This window comes from Quercus robur, chromosome 3 (genome assembly GCF_932294415.1).
Source record: "Quercus robur chromosome 3, dhQueRobu3.1, whole genome shotgun sequence".
Taxonomy (NCBI): Eukaryota; Viridiplantae; Streptophyta; class Magnoliopsida; order Fagales; family Fagaceae; genus Quercus; species Quercus robur.
In genome coordinates, this window is record NC_065536.1 from 65,348,421 (window position 1) to 65,366,324 (window position 17,904).

Sequence of the window (17,904 nt, forward strand, 5' to 3'; positions counted from 1 at the left end):
ATAATAATAATAATTATTATTATTATTATAGTATTCCAAATCCGTCCAAATCAATATAGAATGGAGGAAACAAATATATGCGGCCGATACTAACAAAACTATTAAGGAGTCATAGCAAATTCTAAAATTTTGGTACTATTACTTTATTATTGTCATTGTTGTTTCATAGAACTTAAAATGATAGTAATTGTCAAACATTTATTTATACCCGTAATATATTCATTATAAAGTTGATAAATAAAACTCTTCTTGGAGAATTTTAAATGACTACTATGCCCCCTATTGACTTGCATTTTTGGAAAGTCTAGTAAACACAACCTTTACAAATATGACCCCTTCCCCTTGACTTGCTTTTTTCTAGGAAGTCAAGTAAACAAAAGTTACGAGGATATATGACCCCATCTGTCTTTCGATGTGTTTTTTTTCCTGAATTAAAATAGTCTACTTCAACTTTTTGGTAAAAGCCTTAGATCAAAACCAATGAATACGGTGGACATTTTAGTGTTAAGTCATTTCAAATCAATTCCCAACAGCTCCATTAACCAATTACAATCAGTGGGAAAAGGCCGTTTTCTCGTTGGCCTATCCACTTTCACCATCACACTGAAAATTCCAAGCAGGCTAGGACCCATTACTTTGGAAAATAAATCAATCGTGTAACATGTCATGGATTAATTGACCCGCAACATTTTATGAATTCTTCTATAAAAAAAATAATAAAAAAACATTTTATGAAAAATAAAAAATAAAAACAAAATTGGTACCACCAAGGTTGTCAAAATTGAGATTCTACGTAGGATCATGGAAGGTAGGTGGGATCGTGGATCGTAGGATCAAATCGTAGATCGCAAGATCCTACATATTTTCAAATTAAAGAAAAAAAACACATTGATAATAACTTTGTACGTTGAATAATCAAGTAAATTTTGAATTTATCCATTAAAAAAAAAAAAAAGATTTGCATCATATGATGCAATTTGCATACATCGCTACGTCTATACTTTTTTTTTTTTTTGTTGAGAAAGATCACTACGTCTATACTAATGGAACAAATATATTTAAGTTTTGACCCAATGTACCTAAAAAGTTCAATAAATGTTTAATTAGCAACCAAATACCAAAATATTTATCATCACATATGGAAATATTTTCCAAGTTCCAAATTTAAAATCCAAAATAAGTTATCAAATGGAAACTAGCTAACTAAAATATGCCAAAAGCAAGATGAATATTAAGGTGGAATGAACATTTAATTAATCTAGGGTTCTTATAACTACTGTCCTAATCACCATCATCGAGTTCATCATCTATGCAAATATTGCATATTTGTATAATAGAGCTGCAAAAGAGATTAAAATATAACTTCACACTCAACTATTCAAGTTGTACCACTCAACAACAATTATAGAGCATGTTCAAAAAAATCAATCAATCAATATGCAAATACAAGCATACTAATAAAATTATATATAAGAAAAACATTTTTGTAATATTAGAACGAAAATTAGTATATTAATCAATCAAATTTAACAACATTATAGCTTAAAAGGTAGCAAAGCCAATATATAATTTTCGTTTAGAAATGATGAAGCATTCTTTCATTTTGATTACAAGCTGATAGGCCAAGAATGTATTGACCCCTTGTGATGAATTAACCAATTAATTAGTCAAGTTAATTAATTAATTCAATTAGCATGCAATAAGCGTGGTAGCACAAACAAATCACTAAATAAGTTAAAGTGCAGCGGAAAATAAATTGACACGGTGATTTGTTTACAAATGGCAAAAACCTATATGGCAAAAACCTCACCAGGTGATTTTAAGGTTACTACTCCCGAGAATCCACTATTATCACAATAAACGGTTACAAGTAAATGGATCCCAGTACCTTATACCAACCTATAGTTGAACCCTTACCACAATACCTAATTGGACTTATTGTAATGACAATCTCTCATTTCAATGCATGGCTCCCAATACATGACTAACCAATTCGATGCGCGGATCCCAGTACACGACTTACTCACCAACTTGAGAAAGATGTTGGCTGCAAAGTTTTTTAGTTCATCACACAATGAAGATCACGAAACTCCTTGGTTACAAAACCCTACGGTGTACAAACACAGCAGCTTCTTCAAGAAAAAGATGAACTAGGGCAAATTATGTCTCCGATCACAATTTGCATGAACACAACTTTGCTTCACACTTGCACAACCTTTGACGGCCCTTAAAACAATCCCTACATATGTTTAGGGTTGTGAGAAAAGAAAGCTCAAACATCTATTCACAGATTGGATTGAAATCAACTCTGAAAAACTGAATTTCATAAACCTTGATAGATAGCTTATCTGTGGAGAAGCTGTCGAGCATCGGGTTTCAGCAGCCTTTTAAATCTCGATAGATACTAGCTGTCGAGCTAGCCATTAAGATTTAAAATCCAACACTTCTTCACTTATTTCTTGGACAAATTTGCATGGCTTTAACATTTGAATTTGAAACCTTGTTCCTTGAAGCATTAAACACATCGTAGATCTACCCAATTACAAATAAAGTGCGTTTTGTCAAAAGATTAGTCAATTCTAATTTGACATATGTTCCTAACATTAAATCACATATGTCCTAACACAAGCAAACTAGAAAGTAGATAATATTTGCTTAGGTTAACATAATTATATAAAAAATAAATAAATAAAAAGTCATACCATCACAACATAGAAAAATAAAAACTCTTAAAACTTCATCAAAACCAAAAATTTATCCCATTAAAAAAAATCCAAAATTGATGTTTTGGTAGGATCGGTAGAATCAGTAAGATCCCATTCAATCCTATACGATCCTACCATTTTTACAATCCTAGTGCAATCCTAAATGTTTTGGTAAGGTGGAATCGTAAAATTGTGCGATCCTACGATCCAGATCGTGATTTTAACAACCATGGGTACCACCATCTCTTTAATATTAATAAGTTGGCAAGTATATTTCTACTGATCTATGTATAAATTAATATATTTTCATAAATAATAAATTGGAGATTATATTTCAAAATTTGCATAGTTCATGTTTGGGGTAATTTTGATTTTATACCTTAATGTTTGGATTATAGTAATATAGTTATGTCGTTATTATGTTGTGATGAGGTATTTGTTGTTGTTATTGTTTTCAAAGTAATGGGTCCTGGCCCGCTTGGAATTTTCAGTGCGATGGTGAAAGTGGATAGGCCAACGAGAAAAAGGCCTTTTCCCACTTATAGTAATTGGTTAATGGAGTTGTTGGGAGTTGATTTGGAATGACTTAACACTAAAATGTCCACCGTATTCATTGGTTTTGATCTAAGGCTTATTTCCAAAAAGTTGAAGTAGACTATTTTAATTCAAGAAATAAAACACATCGAATGACAGATGGGGTCATATATCCTTATAACTTTTGTTTACTTGACTTCCTAGAAAAAAAAAAAAAAAAGCAAGTCAAGGGTTCATATATATAAAAGTTGTGTTTACTAGACTTTCTAAAACGGCAAGTCAATGGAGGGCATATTAGTCATTTAAAATTCTCCAAGAAGAGTTTTATTTATTTTGTTTACTTGACTTCCTAGAAAAAAAAAAAAAAAAAAAAAAAAAAAAAAAAAAAAGAAGCAAGTCAAGGGGTCGTATATATAAAAGTTGTGTTTACTAGACTTTCTAAAACAGCAAGTCAATGGAGGGCATATTAGTCATTTAAAATTCTCCAAGAGGAGTTTTATTTATTAACTTTATAATGAATATATTACGGGTATAAATAAATGTTTGACAATTAATATTAAACCCATGTAAAATTACTTTGAATGTTTGGCTCGATGTTTGTTCATCTAAAATTACTTTGTTTTAAATTCTATTAAACCCATGTAAGATATTATTTTGACTACATTGCAATTTACGGTGATGTAGAGGGGGATGAAGCCAACATTGAAGTCATGGAAGATGTTTCCAGTTAGCTCGCCCGCACTGAATACTATTGGTAATTTGGTAGGGCCTTGTGTTGGATTTCACATTTTGGACCTGATGGGCATGAGCTGAGGGTTATTAACTCTTTGATTCGGGACATTGTCTGTGTCTCCTATTTTTATGGACATGGCCGAACTTTTTCCACCATGGGCTTTTGTTGGGTCAAGGTTGTGGGGTCCACTAGAAAGAATGTTGAGCTAGTAGGGTCCAGTACCCATTGGGCTATTGATGGTACAAATGTCTTAGTATTTTTGGGAACGGTCACAACTATTAATGAATAAAAATAATATTTGATAGGCCACAAACTGAATGATCCATTGTGATAGAAATTAATTAATTAATTAACCAAGTTATTAATTAATCAATTTATCATGCAAATGCGTGGTGGCACAAACAAATCACCAATAAAATAATTATGTAGTGGAAAATAAATAACACAATGATTTGTTTACTAATGGGGAAAACCTAACGGCAAAAACCCCACCAGGTGATTTTCAAGTCACCACTCCCGAAACTCCACAATTATCACAACAAGCAGTTACAAGTAAATGAATCACAAGTACCTTACCAACTTATAGTTGAACCCTTACCCCAATACCCAATTGGACTTGTTTTGTAGAGACAGTTCCTTTTTCTGATGCACGACTTCCAAGTACGTGACTAACCAATTACGCGGATCCCAATACACAACTTCAATCACCAACTAAGAAGGTTGTTGGCTACAAAGTTCTTCAGTTCATTCACACGATGAAGATCAAAAAGATGCTTGATCACAAAACCCTACGGTGCACATATACAACAACTTCTTTAAGAGAATAGATGAACTAGGGCAAGAACTTCGTCTCCGGTCACAATTTGCTTGAACAGAGTTTGCTTAAAACTTGTGCAACTTGTGAACTGTTTGACGGCCCTTAAAACAATCCTTTTATATGTCTAAGGTTAGGAGAAAAGAAAGCCCAAAGACATATTCACGGATCCCAAGAAAATCATATCAAAATTCTGAAATTTTTAAACTCGACAGATAGGAGGTATCGAGCAGCTGTCAAGCACACGGGGCTTGAACAGCTTTCTTAAGCTTGATAAATGCATCTGTCGAGTTTTAATGAATTTGCACTATCAGCTTGTTTTCTTGGACAGACTTGAAGGCTTCAACACTTGATCTTGAAACATAGTTTCTTGAAGTATTTAAACACATCCTAAATCTACCCAAATACAAGTAAAATACATTTTGTCAAAGGATAAGCCAATTACATAAAATAGTGACATATGTTTCTAAAAAGTGAAACACATATATCCTAACAATCTCCTCCTTTGGCAATCCGTGACAAAACCACAACAAACAAATGAACATATAAGAGAACTCATAAATCACTTAACTTATATTCACTTGTTGAATACAATAAAATCTATCTTAACACAAACTCTTGAAAAACTTTGAAAGAAGAGAGTTTATGGCAAGTAGACTTTGACAACATGTATTTCTAAAACACCTTAAAAAAAAACTCATCAAGACATCTTTATGTGAAACAAAAATAATAGATTGCATATAAGTAATAAGAAGTATATGTATAAAGGGAGAAAAGAAACAACACATGAAGGGGTAGGTGAAAGAAAAACATACATCAACATAAATAAGGAGATAAGTACAATGTATGTCTATAAATGGTCACAAGATCTCATGTACAAGAATAATGTATCTAAAAAGAAAGAAAAGAAAAGATACATAATATCCTCACTACATCCCTCAAAATATATCAACACTCCTCCTAACAAAATAGTCCTATACTAACTATCTCCCTAAGAATGACTACTCTTATATCCGAAGCATCATCGTCATCACCATCATCATCATCCTCATCCTCAGGATCAGAAGCCACGGGAGGAGGTGGTGGAGGAGAAGCCTCAGAAGCAAAACCACCCATGGACGCCTGTCGCCGTGTAATACGACCGACACGAACGTTCACCTGATACAATTCCGTAGAGAATGTATCTAGGTGAGCATCCATGTGTTGCAGCTGCGTCATGATGTCTCCTAAAGTCACATCGCCCGAAGAAGAGGAAGGAGCGGATGAGGATGGAGCAGAACAGGATGGATCTGAAAGGGAGGGAGGAGCTAATGAATCCGACTGCCTCGACCGAAACTGGGCCTCGCTACGTTTAACAGTAGCGTAATCTATGGCACACATGAAGGTGAAATGGTCTGAAGAGGGAAAAGGAAAGATGAGTTTATCACGGGACGCTGAATCTAGATGAACATCTATAATAGAAAAAATGAAATAAGAAGGGAAGTCTATAGTAAGATGCTCAAGAAGAGATAACAAAAATTGAGCATGAGGCTCTGTGATGGAATTGTAGTGAGAGAGTGGAGGCAAAACAAAGGTCATCACCATGTTTATGAATCTAGGACCTTTTGCAAAAGGTCTACATGGTGTAAACTGATGCTCACCCCAAACAGATTGGCACTCACAGAAAGCAGACATGAGCTCATCCTTGGACACAGTTCTCAGACGCTCACAACTATGATAGCCAGGAAACTCTATCCTAGGGACCTGAAGCACATCCGCAACAAGTTACAGTGTGATAGGAATGCGCGTACCTTGAACGCGAGTGAAGAAAAGAGGTATTGAACGATCAATCCCGTGCATGTTGGAGTAAAACTCCTGGATAAGCACAAGAGGACAGGTGACCGGGACGTCACACAGTGACTTCCATCCCTGACTGTGAATGACAGTAGGAAGGTCAGTGTCGGCAAAGTCCGATAGAATGATTTGGCGTTCCAAATGAATGCCTCATCTAGAAAAGTTCTCCGAGAATGCCTTGTGGGCATCATCATCACGGAACCGAATATGAGACAAAGTAGGATCAGAGGAAGACGATGTCCTGAAACGAAAAGGGTTCCAAGACGGAGTAGATTTACGCTTAGGTGCCATAGACACGACTAACGTAAACAGAAAGAGAGGGAGAGAAAGAAAGACAATCAGAAAAGTCCCAAGCAATTCAATTATAACAAGTATATTGAAAAGAGAATACGTATGCATAGGAAATGCATGAACATGTGACATGCAAAAGAAATTTCATCATGGGCTCAGCCCAATCCAAACCTATCAGCACACAAATAGCACACATCTAAATGCATGACAATACTATTATAATGCTAATGTGATGCAATGTATGAGGTTTTAAACTCATTTAAGTGAAAACCCATTCCAAAATTTCATTAATAATTCATCAATTTTGAAAATCCCCAAAATTTTTCAAAAACCCCAAAACCTAGGTTTCAAAAACATGAAATGCATGAATATGAAAGGATTAGAAGCTTACCAAGAGAAGAAAAACTTGAAAAATCTTGAAGAAACCTTGAGGAATAAAGATTGGAGTGAGATGAGATAGTTTGGGAGAGAGAACAGAGATGTATCGAGAGAGAGATCGAACGAAATGAGGTTTGGATCGCACAGAGAGATTAAATAGAGCCTCAGTAAATCTCGACAGATGAAGGTGTCGAGACATCTGCTGAGGAAGGTATCGAGGAAATGGTCTTCGACAGATACAAGTATCGAGGAGGTGTCGTGGAACAAATCATCAGATACAATAACAGAAACTCGATCAATCCACCAGGTGTTGAGCAGCTATTGGGATTGCGATAAGAAAAAGCTGAAGAAGCTCGACAGACAGCAAGGTATCAAGGAGGTATCGAGGAGGTGTCGAGCTAGCTTTTAAAAGCAGTTTTTCGAGATGTGAAAAACACATACATGAATGCAATCCAACATGCAACTCAACCAATGATCCAATCAACATATTAAGCTCTCAAAATCATCTCTCAATAAAAATTTTAAGCACATGGATCTTTAAAAACTCACACACACACTAAACAAGTCTAACCAATTTTATATTTCAAAAACAAGTCAAGACAGTTTAATAAACATACATTAACACATGTAAAACCTTGTGATGACCAAATCACATTGTACCTGCACATGTATCAAGAGTAGCAAAGAATATTGCGTGTTGTGTGTGAAAAATATCGCAAGATTGCATAAGTGTATATATGTTACGACGATTTGAGATATGAGAAAATCATTTTAACTCACACACAATCATAACTGCTTGATAGGGACTATCACCTTCGAGGTATATCCTATAACTCCCACATCTCCTAGAATATACGCTTGCAATCATTTTTAAAACATTTTTGATCTTTTTGCTTTTAATTTTTCTTTGCATATTTTTTTTTTCTTTTAAGCATATCATGCATGGGCATATTAGAGAGAGAAAAGAAATACCTAATGATATTTGACATTCCAATTTTGATATGCCTAAGCACATAAATGTCATTGACACTGCACTTTTGCTATGTCGAAGCATACAGGTGTCATATTATGATTGGCGGGCAACAGTGATGAGATGGTTATTAATGCCTTTCTCTTAGAATTTTTTAGTCCTTCCTGTTAAAAAGAGTGATACGAGTGTTAAGTACAAGATATAACTTAATCTTACTCATCACTAACAAGAGCCACAAAGCTCACTTGCTTAGTTGTGCATAGAGATGCTCATCTAAGCTACAAAAAATACAAAGTATAGAAAACTTTGTTTCAATGGCCATCCAAGGTACACAAATACCAATGTACACAAAACACACACTGTTTTTATATTTTTCTGATTTTTCAATTTTTTTTAATTTTTATATCAAAAACAAAATAAACAAAACTGAAAACAAACAAAAACATGTTAAACAAACCAAAGCATAAAAATAAGATGCATATGCATGAAAGCATGATAGAAAAATGCAAATAAGAAAACAAGCAAGAGAGTCCTACTTTAGATAGAAAGAATTAAAGTAGAGGACAAAAAAAAAGACAATTAAGTCTTAGGATCCTTTATCACTCACATAGCACGAGTCTTTTTGCTTTTAATTTTTCTTTGCATATTTTTTTTTTCTTTTAAGCATATCATGCATGGGCATATTAGAGAGAGAAAAGAAATACCTAATGATATTTGACATTCCAATTTTGATATGCCTAAGCACATAAATGTCATTGACACTGCACTTTTGCTATGTCGAAGCATACAGGTGTCATATTATGATTGGCGGGCAACAGTGATGAGATGGTTATTAATGCCTTTCTCTTAGAATTTTTTAGTCCTTCCTGTCAAAAAGAGTGATACGAGTGTTAAGTACAAGATATAACTTAATCTTACTCATCACTAACAAGAGCCACAAAGCTCACTTGCTTAGTTGTGCATAGAGATGCTCATCTAAGCTACAAAAAATACAAAGTATAGAAAACTTTGTTTCAATGGCCATCCAAGGTACACAAATACCAATGTACACAAAACACACACTGTTTTTGTATTTTTCTGATTTTTCAATTTTTTTTAATTTTTATATCAAAAACAAAATAAACAAAACTGAAAACAAACAAAAAACATGTTAAACAAACCAAAGCATAAAAATAAGATGCATATGCATGAAAGCATGATAGAAAAATGCAAATAAGAAAACAAGCAAGAGAGTCCTACTTTAGATAGAAAGAATTAAAGTAGAGGACAAAAAAAAAGACAATTAAGTCTTAGGATCCTTTATCACTCACATAGCACGAGTCTTTGGCCGTGAAGATGAAAAGGCACATGTCCTAGTATGACTACTAAAGGACATAGAGGAATTAGAATTCCCCTGAAATTGAGTTAAAAAACTCAAAGCTTTTAATAACTCACCAAGAATAGGTGCAGAGCCTTTAGACAAAGGATGACACCTATTGGACACTCGCTTATGAGGAAACAATTTGAAACAATTTGGACGAGTGTGACTTGAAGCACCACAATGGTGACAAACATGAGTAGTTTTAGAGCTACTCGGATTCCTAGAAGGAAGTCTAACCTTGGAGGTTGACAGAGACCTTAACTTAGGACAATTTGGCCTAATATGATCAACAATATGACAATGATGACAAGTGGGGACAAATTTAGAATTTCTATTCAACCTAGGAGGAGTTTTAGACATAGGTTTAGAAATTTCAACATTAACATCAGAATTTTTACCTTTGTTTATCCTAGCAATATTAGCCTTCAACTCTTCATTAATCCTTTTAAATGGGGGAATATAAAAATCTTTTTATTTTGAGTTAGGCTCAACAACAAGTTTGGCACTAGTTAAATTTTCAACTTCAGTTTTAAATTCAACTAGTTGCTTTTCGAAACTCTTAATTTTGTCCAGCTGAGATGAAATTTGATTTTTAAAATTATCATTCAAATTATTGGCTTCATCCAATTTTGCAATCAAATCATTTTTTTCAAGCTTGACCTTTGATAGGCCACAAACTGAATGACCCCTTGGGATAGAAATTAATTAATTAATTAGCCAAGTTATTAATTAATCAATTTAACATACAAACGCGTGGTAGCACAAAAAAATCACCAATAAACTAAATATGCAGCGGAAAATAAAAGACACGGTGATTTGTTTACGAATGGGGAAAACCTAACGGCAAAAACCCCATCGGGTGATTTTTAGGTCACCACTCCCAAAACTCCACTATTATCACAACAAGCGATTACAAGTAAAGGAATCCAAGTACCTTACCAACCTACAGTTGAACCCTTACCCCAATATCCAATTGGACTTGTTGTGTAGTGACAGTTCCCCTTTCAAATGTACAACTCCCAATACGTGACTAACCAATTGCACGAATCCCAGTACGTGACTTCAATCACCAACTAAGAAGGTTGTTGGTTGCAAGGTTCTTCAGTTCATCCACACGATGAAGATCAAGAAGATGCTTGGTCACAAAACCCTACGGTGCACATACACAGCAACTTCTTCAAGAGAAAGAGATGAACTAGGGCAAGAATTTCGTCTCCGGTCACAATTTGTTTGAACAGAGTTTGCTCAAAGCTTGTGCAACTTTTGAACTGTTTGACGGCCCTTAAACTAATCCTTTTATATGTTTAGGTTTAGGAGAAAAGAAGGCCCAAAGACATATTCACGGATCCCAAGAACGTCATATTGAAATTCTGAAATCTTAAACCTTGATAGATAGCAAGTGTCGAGCAGCTATCGAGCAGCTGTCGAGCACACCGATTGAAGAATAGCTTCCTTAAGCTCAATAAATGCAACTGTCGACCAGTTGTCAAGCTTTAATGATTTTGTACTCTAAACTTGTTTTCTTGAACAGACTTGAAAGCTTCAATACTAGATCTTGAAACAAGGTTTCTTGAAGTATTTAAAACATCCTAAATCTACCCAAATACAAGTAAAGTGCATTTTGTCAAAGGATTAGTCAATTACAAAAAATAATGACATGTTTTCCTAATAAGTGAAACACATATGTCCTAACAATCTCCCCCTTGGGCAATCCGTGACAAAACCACAACAAACAAATGAAAATATGAGAGAAGTCATAAATCACTCAACTTATATTCATTTGTTGAATACAATAAAATCTATCCTAACACAAACTCTTGAAAAACATTGCAAGAAGAGAGTTTATGACAAGTAGACTTTGACAACTTGTATTTCTGAAACACTTTAAACAAAACTCATCAAGGCATCTTAGTGTGAAACAGAAATAATAGATTGCATACAAGTAGAAACATGTGTATAAAGATAGAAAAGAAACAACACATGTAAAGATAGGTGAAGAAAACATACATCATCATATATATATCAAAGATATGCACAAAGTATGTAAACATGGTCACAAGACCGGTGTACAAGAACAAGGAAGTAAGCACTCCCCTAACAAGATGAAACACATCTCCCCCTTACAAAGACATGTATTTCTCCCCCTAACAAGTAGAATCTGAAAAAGAAACCATATATTCTCCACAAATTCTCCCCCTTTTTGTCATGATTGACAAATGGTACAAAAAGCTAGAAAGCTTCACCCGAGAAACATAAAGATGATCACGGATGATCACGGGGCCAAAAGAAATTCATATAAATGCATGAATGTAATGAAACAAGATGCTATGGATGACAAGATAATAGAAAGATGCAAAACGCACACACACACTAAACAAGTCTCACCAATTTTATATTTCAAAAACAAGTCAAGATAGTTTAGTGAGCATACATTAACACATGTAAAACCTTGTGATGGCCAAATCACATTGTACTTGTACATGTATCAAGAATAGCAAAGAATATTGTGTGTTGTGTGTGAAAAACATCGCAAGATTGCATAAGTGTATACATGTTATGACGATTTGAGATATAAGAAAATCGCTTTAACTCACACACAATCATAACTACTTGATGGAGACTATCACGTTCAAGGTACATTCTATAACTCCCACATCTCCTAGAATACACGCTTGCAATCATTTTTAAAGCACTTTTGATCTTTTTGCTTTTGATTTTTTTTTGCATATTTTTCTTTTAAGCATATCATGCATGGGCATATTAGATAGAGAAAAGAAATACCCAATGATATTTGACATTTCAGTTTTGCTATGCCTAAGCACACAAATGTCATTGACACTGCACTTTTGCTATGTCGAAGCATACAGGTGTCATTTTATGATTGGCAGGCAACAGTGGTGAGATGGTTATTAATGCCTTTCTCTCATGATTTTTTAGTCCTTCCCGTCAAAAAGAGTGATATGCGTGTTAAGTATAAGAGACAACTTAATCGTACTCATCACAAACACGAGCCACAAAGCTCACTTACTTAGTTGTGCATAAAGATGCTCATCTAAGCTACAAATGATACAAAATTTAGAAGACTTTGTTTCAATGGCCATCCAAGGTACACAAGTACCAATGTACAAAACACACACTGTTTTTGTATTTTTTCTGATTTTTCAAAAAAAAATTTTAATTTTTATAAAGAAAAACAAAATCAAAGCAAAAATTGAAAAATAACCAAACAAAAACATGATAAACAAACAAAGCATAAAACTAGACCGACTCAAAACATGGAAGCAAAACACATAAGTAATGCACACACAAAAACAAGAAGAGAGAGAGAAAAGTGATAGAATCATTTGGAGCCCTTTTCCTTCCACACCTTGGAAGAACCTTTTCGTCTAGCAAACCCTTGAACCGGCGGTGAAGGGGAAGAATTAAAACCATTTAAGTTCAAAAGGAACATGAGGGCTTTAAGAAGATCACCAAGGGGAGCGAGAGAGGATTGAAGCTGATTCTAGTTCCCAGATGCCATCAAGCTGTTGATCTGTTGAGTGGCAAGCCACTTGTAGCAATTTAGTTAAGTATGACCGGCAACTCCACAATGATGATAGAGATGCTGCTTCTTTCGTTTAGGCTTTTGAGAGTTAGCCTTCTTAGCCCTAGGGTTTTTAACATCTTTCTTCTCAAGCTTAGGGGGTGCTCCTAAGATAGATTTACCCTTGTCTAAATTCTCACTAGATAATTTAGTTTTAATCTCATTGTTCTCAGTTTTAACATTATTAACAGGAGGAACAAAAACAGTAGTACTAGAAGAAGTAGTATTAGAGGAAGAAAGACCATACCCTAAACCTGTTCGATTTGAAGAAGATTTATAAATGCTCAGCATCTCATCCAGCTTTGCGCTTGAAGTCCTCTCCAATTGAGCTCTGACTTGAAACAGCTCCGCTTCAAGCTTCTTGGTCTTCTCAGCCAAGAAATTGTTCTCGAATCTCAATGCTCCAATAGTCTGATTGGCTTTATCAAACTTTGTGGAAAGCTCCTCACGATCAAGTTCCACATCACTGAGCTTCTTGGTGGTTAGCCTATATAATTTCACATGCTTCTCGGAAAGCTTGTACAGCTTCTCATAGGCTGTATGGATGTCATCTTGGTCATCCATCTTCTCAAACTTAAATTCCACCAGTTCCTCTTCTTCAACCACATCTTCAACAATCCCATCAGTAGGATTGAGTGTGGCTATAAAGACATTTAAGATTCTGTCATCCTCATTGTCGGAATCATCCTCAGGCTTAGTGTCGCTCAAGGTAATACCAAGTGCCTTGCTCTTCCCAATGCTCTTGAGGTATGTAGGGCACTCATGCTTCATGTGACCGAAGCCTTGACACCCAAAGCACTTAGGTCCTGAGGGAACAGTATACTGACCGCTTTCCTTAGCATCCTTCTTCCCTTTGCCTTGGCCTTTAAATTGAGAAGAATTAGATTGCCTGTGGTCCTTGTCGAAACCCTTTCCATTGGCGTTCTTCATAAACTTCTTGAACTACCTAGTGATGTAGGACTTCATCTTGGAATCTTCATCATCAGAAGATTCATCTGTTTCACTGCTCTTGGCCTTTAGTGCCATACTCTTGCTTTTACCTGACTTGCCTATTCTTGTCAACCCTAGCTAGTAGGTTTGCAAGTTTCCAACCAGCTCAGTCAGAGGAATTTTGTCAATATCCTTTGATTCCTCTATTGCTGTAATCTTGGTGTGAAATCTCTCGAGCAGAGATCTGAGCACTTTCCTCACAATCTTGGGTTCAGGAATGGTTTCTCCAAGATTGAAGGCTAAGTTCACTATGTCCTTTAGCTTGGCATAGAACTCATCGAAAGACTCATCCTCCTCCATCTTTATCTCTTCAAAGCTTGTAGTGAGCCTCTGAGACTTTGAATCTTTGACAACCTTAGTACCCTCATAGGTTGTCTGGAGAATGGTCCAAGCCTCCTCGGCAGTTTCAATGGAGGATATCTTCTTGAACTCCTCATTGGTGACGGCACTGAACAATGCATTCAAAGCTCTCTTGTTGAAGTTTGCCGCCTTAATCTTGGCATCATCCCAGTCAACTGGCGCTTCTGTAGGCTTAGTCCAGCCTAACTCCACAACTTGCCACACTTTCTCATCTAAAGACTGCAAGAAAGCTCTCATACATACTTTCTAGTATGCATAGTTAGTGCCATCAAATAAAGGAGGTATGATTAATGACTGTCCTCTATCCATGACAAACAGGGGTCAATGGATCAACACAGCAAAGATTAAACCCTAATCAGAGTGTGCCCGCTCTGATACCACTTGATAGGCCACAAACTCAATGACCCCTTGTGATAGAAATTAATTAATTAATTAGCCAAGTTATTAATTAATCAATTTAACATGCAAATGCGTGGTAGCACAAACAAATCACCAATAAAATAAATATTCAGCAGAAAATAAAAGACATGGTGATTTGTTTATGAATGGGGAAAACCTAACGGCAAAAACCCCACCGGGTGATTTTCAGGTCACCACTCCCGAAACTCCACTATTATCACAACAAGCGGTTACAAGTAAAAGAATCCAAGTATCTTACCAACCTACAGTTAAACCCTTACCCCAATACGCAATTGGACTTGCTCTATAGTGACAGTTCCCCTTTCAGATGCACGACTCCCAGTACGTGACTAACCAATTGCGCAGATCTCAGTATGCGACTTCAATCACCAACTAAGAAGGTTGTTTGTTGCAAAGTTCTTCAGTTCATCCACACGATAAAGATCAAGAAGATGTTTGGTCACAAAACCTTATGGTGCACATACACAGCAACCTCTTCAAGAGAAAGAGATGAACTAGGACAAGAACTTCGTCTCCGGTCACAATTTGCTTGAACAGAGTTTGCTTAAAGCTTGTGCAACTTGTGAACTATTTGATGGCCCTTAAACTGATCCTTTTATATGTCTAGGTTTAGGAGAAAAGAAGGCCCAAATACATATTCACAGATCCCAAGAAAATTAGATTGAAATTCTGAAAATCTTAAACCTTGATAGATAGCAAGTGTCAAGCAGCTGTCGAGCAGGTGTTGAGCACACCGATTGAAGAACAGCTTCCTTAAGCTCGATAGATGCAGCTGTCGACCAGCTGTTGAGCTTTAATGATTTTGCACTCTGAACTTATTTTCTTGAACAGACTTGAAAGCTTCAATACTAGATCTTGAAACAAGGTTTCTTGAAATATTTAAAACATTCTAAATCTACCCAAATACAAGTAAAGTGCGTTTTGTCAAATGATTAGTCAATTACATAAAATAATGACATATGTTCCTAATAAGTGAAACACATATGTCCTAACAACCTTTTTAAATTTAGCTTTTAATTTTGTAGAACTTTTAAGAGATTTCATACAAATATTATAAAGCTTGCAATAGGCATCTTAAATATCATCATCATCATTCAACATAAGATCATGCAAATCAAAACAATCAAGAGTTTCCATGACAACAGGGGTCAATGGATCACATAGCAAAGATTAAAACCTAATCAGAGTGTGCCTGCTCTGATACCACTTGATAGGCCACAAAATGAATGACCCCTTGTGATAGAAATTAATTAATTAATTAATTATGTAATGTAAGAATTGTGCACTTGGGACTATAATAAAAACTAAAACTAAAACCTCAGATTAATTACTACATGAAAATGACCAGACTTTCAATTAACAACTATGGTCACTGTTTGATTAAGGTAAATTCACAGAAAACAACTTTGATTACAAATTCAAAGAAAACACCAATGGAAAAGAATGAGAACTAGAATGAAAAAGAAAAATATTGATTAGGAGTTTAGAGAAGAAAAGAATAAAAAGATAGAACTAAAGTGGGATGTAGGAAAGGGATTGATCAACTTACTTGAATGTGGGTGCCCTCCAAACAACACAATTGAGCTCATAAAAGTAGGCACTACAAAATGTATTCTACATATCTATTTCTACACAAAGAAGCCTATTGTCTGGTTTTAAAAGAGGGTAAAATTTATGTACAGCTCATTCATTAGGAGCATTATGTTAGGTTTTTCAATTTAATTTAAAGGCATAGCTGCATTGAATCCAATTATTCTTGGGAATAACAACATTGTTTTTACTTTATTGGTTAATGCAATCATGTCTTTCAATTTAATTGGGAACCTAATGTATTACATTTAAGTTTTTTTTTTTTTTTTTAATTTAAATTTTTTATGTTTTTAAAAAAACTTATGTCCTTTATAAAAATAGTGGGGATATGAAATTTAAAATTTTCTGTATATAAAGGCCAGTTACATTTTAGAGAGTTTGGTTTAAAATTATTTAAAAATACATTTACATTGCCACCATTTTGTCTTTTTTATTATTATTATTATTATTATAGGATTTGAAACTTATTACATTCTTTTTATATGAAAATTGTTTTTTAACTGCTAAGCTAAGTCATCAATGAATTTTAGCTTCTTTCTTGGTATATGTAAGATTTGAATTTAGATTGGTTAATGTTATGCTTAGATCTTCATAGTCAATAGGGGCATTAATTAGAGGTGGCGAAATCTGTTACAACCTGTGAACCCAATACGACATGAAGTTAACAAGTTATGAGTTGAGGTTTAACAGATTTTAATAAAAAGATTTCTATCATAGTTTACCCCTCTAAATAAATGCAAATATGACATTATTTCATTACATCAATTATGTTGGGAGCAAAATTTAACGCCCTACAACCACTCTAAAAGCAGGCTCGTGTGGTGTGATGTCGAAGGCCATAAAATACGTGTGTGTTCCTCATTCCCAATTGGTTTTGAGGTGGAATGGCATAGCTCATGATCTGACAAATAGTATCAGAGCCAAAGTCATGGTTTTGAGTCACAGGAGTGTTATTGTGAATGAGAGATTGTTGGGGGGACCACAATTTGACTACCTATAATCACTTTAAAAACAGGTCCACGTAGTGTGATCTCGAAGGCCATAAAAGATTTGAGTGTGTCTTCCTCATCACCAATTGGTTTTGAGGTTGAATGGCATAACTCACAGTCCGAAAAATTATATATTCATACTTTTTTTCTTTTTCTTTCTCTTTCTCTGTCGATTCAAGTTTAAAAATGTAGTTTTTCTAGAAAAATAAATTAAAAGGCTTTGATTTTTTTCCCCTAATTGTTGTGAAACTCTAAAAATCAAGAATAGAACGGACCAATTTCATTAAGTTGATACTTAAATTTTCTCTGTAATTTCTCAAATTTGAACTCTCTCTCTCTCTCTCATTATTAATT

At 34.9% G+C, this 17,904-nt stretch overlaps 2 protein-coding genes across 2 annotated transcripts in view; both read right to left on the reverse strand.

Annotated features, from left to right (window-relative positions):
• LOC126718937 (xylan glycosyltransferase MUCI21-like) overlaps positions 1-17,904 on the reverse strand; it is a 63,104-nt gene that overhangs the window by 35,583 nt on the left and 9,617 nt on the right. The window lies entirely within an intron of this gene.
• Positions 1-17,904, reverse strand: part of LOC126718936 (receptor-like protein 53) — a 78,871-nt gene that overhangs the window by 28,584 nt on the left and 32,383 nt on the right. The window lies entirely within an intron of this gene.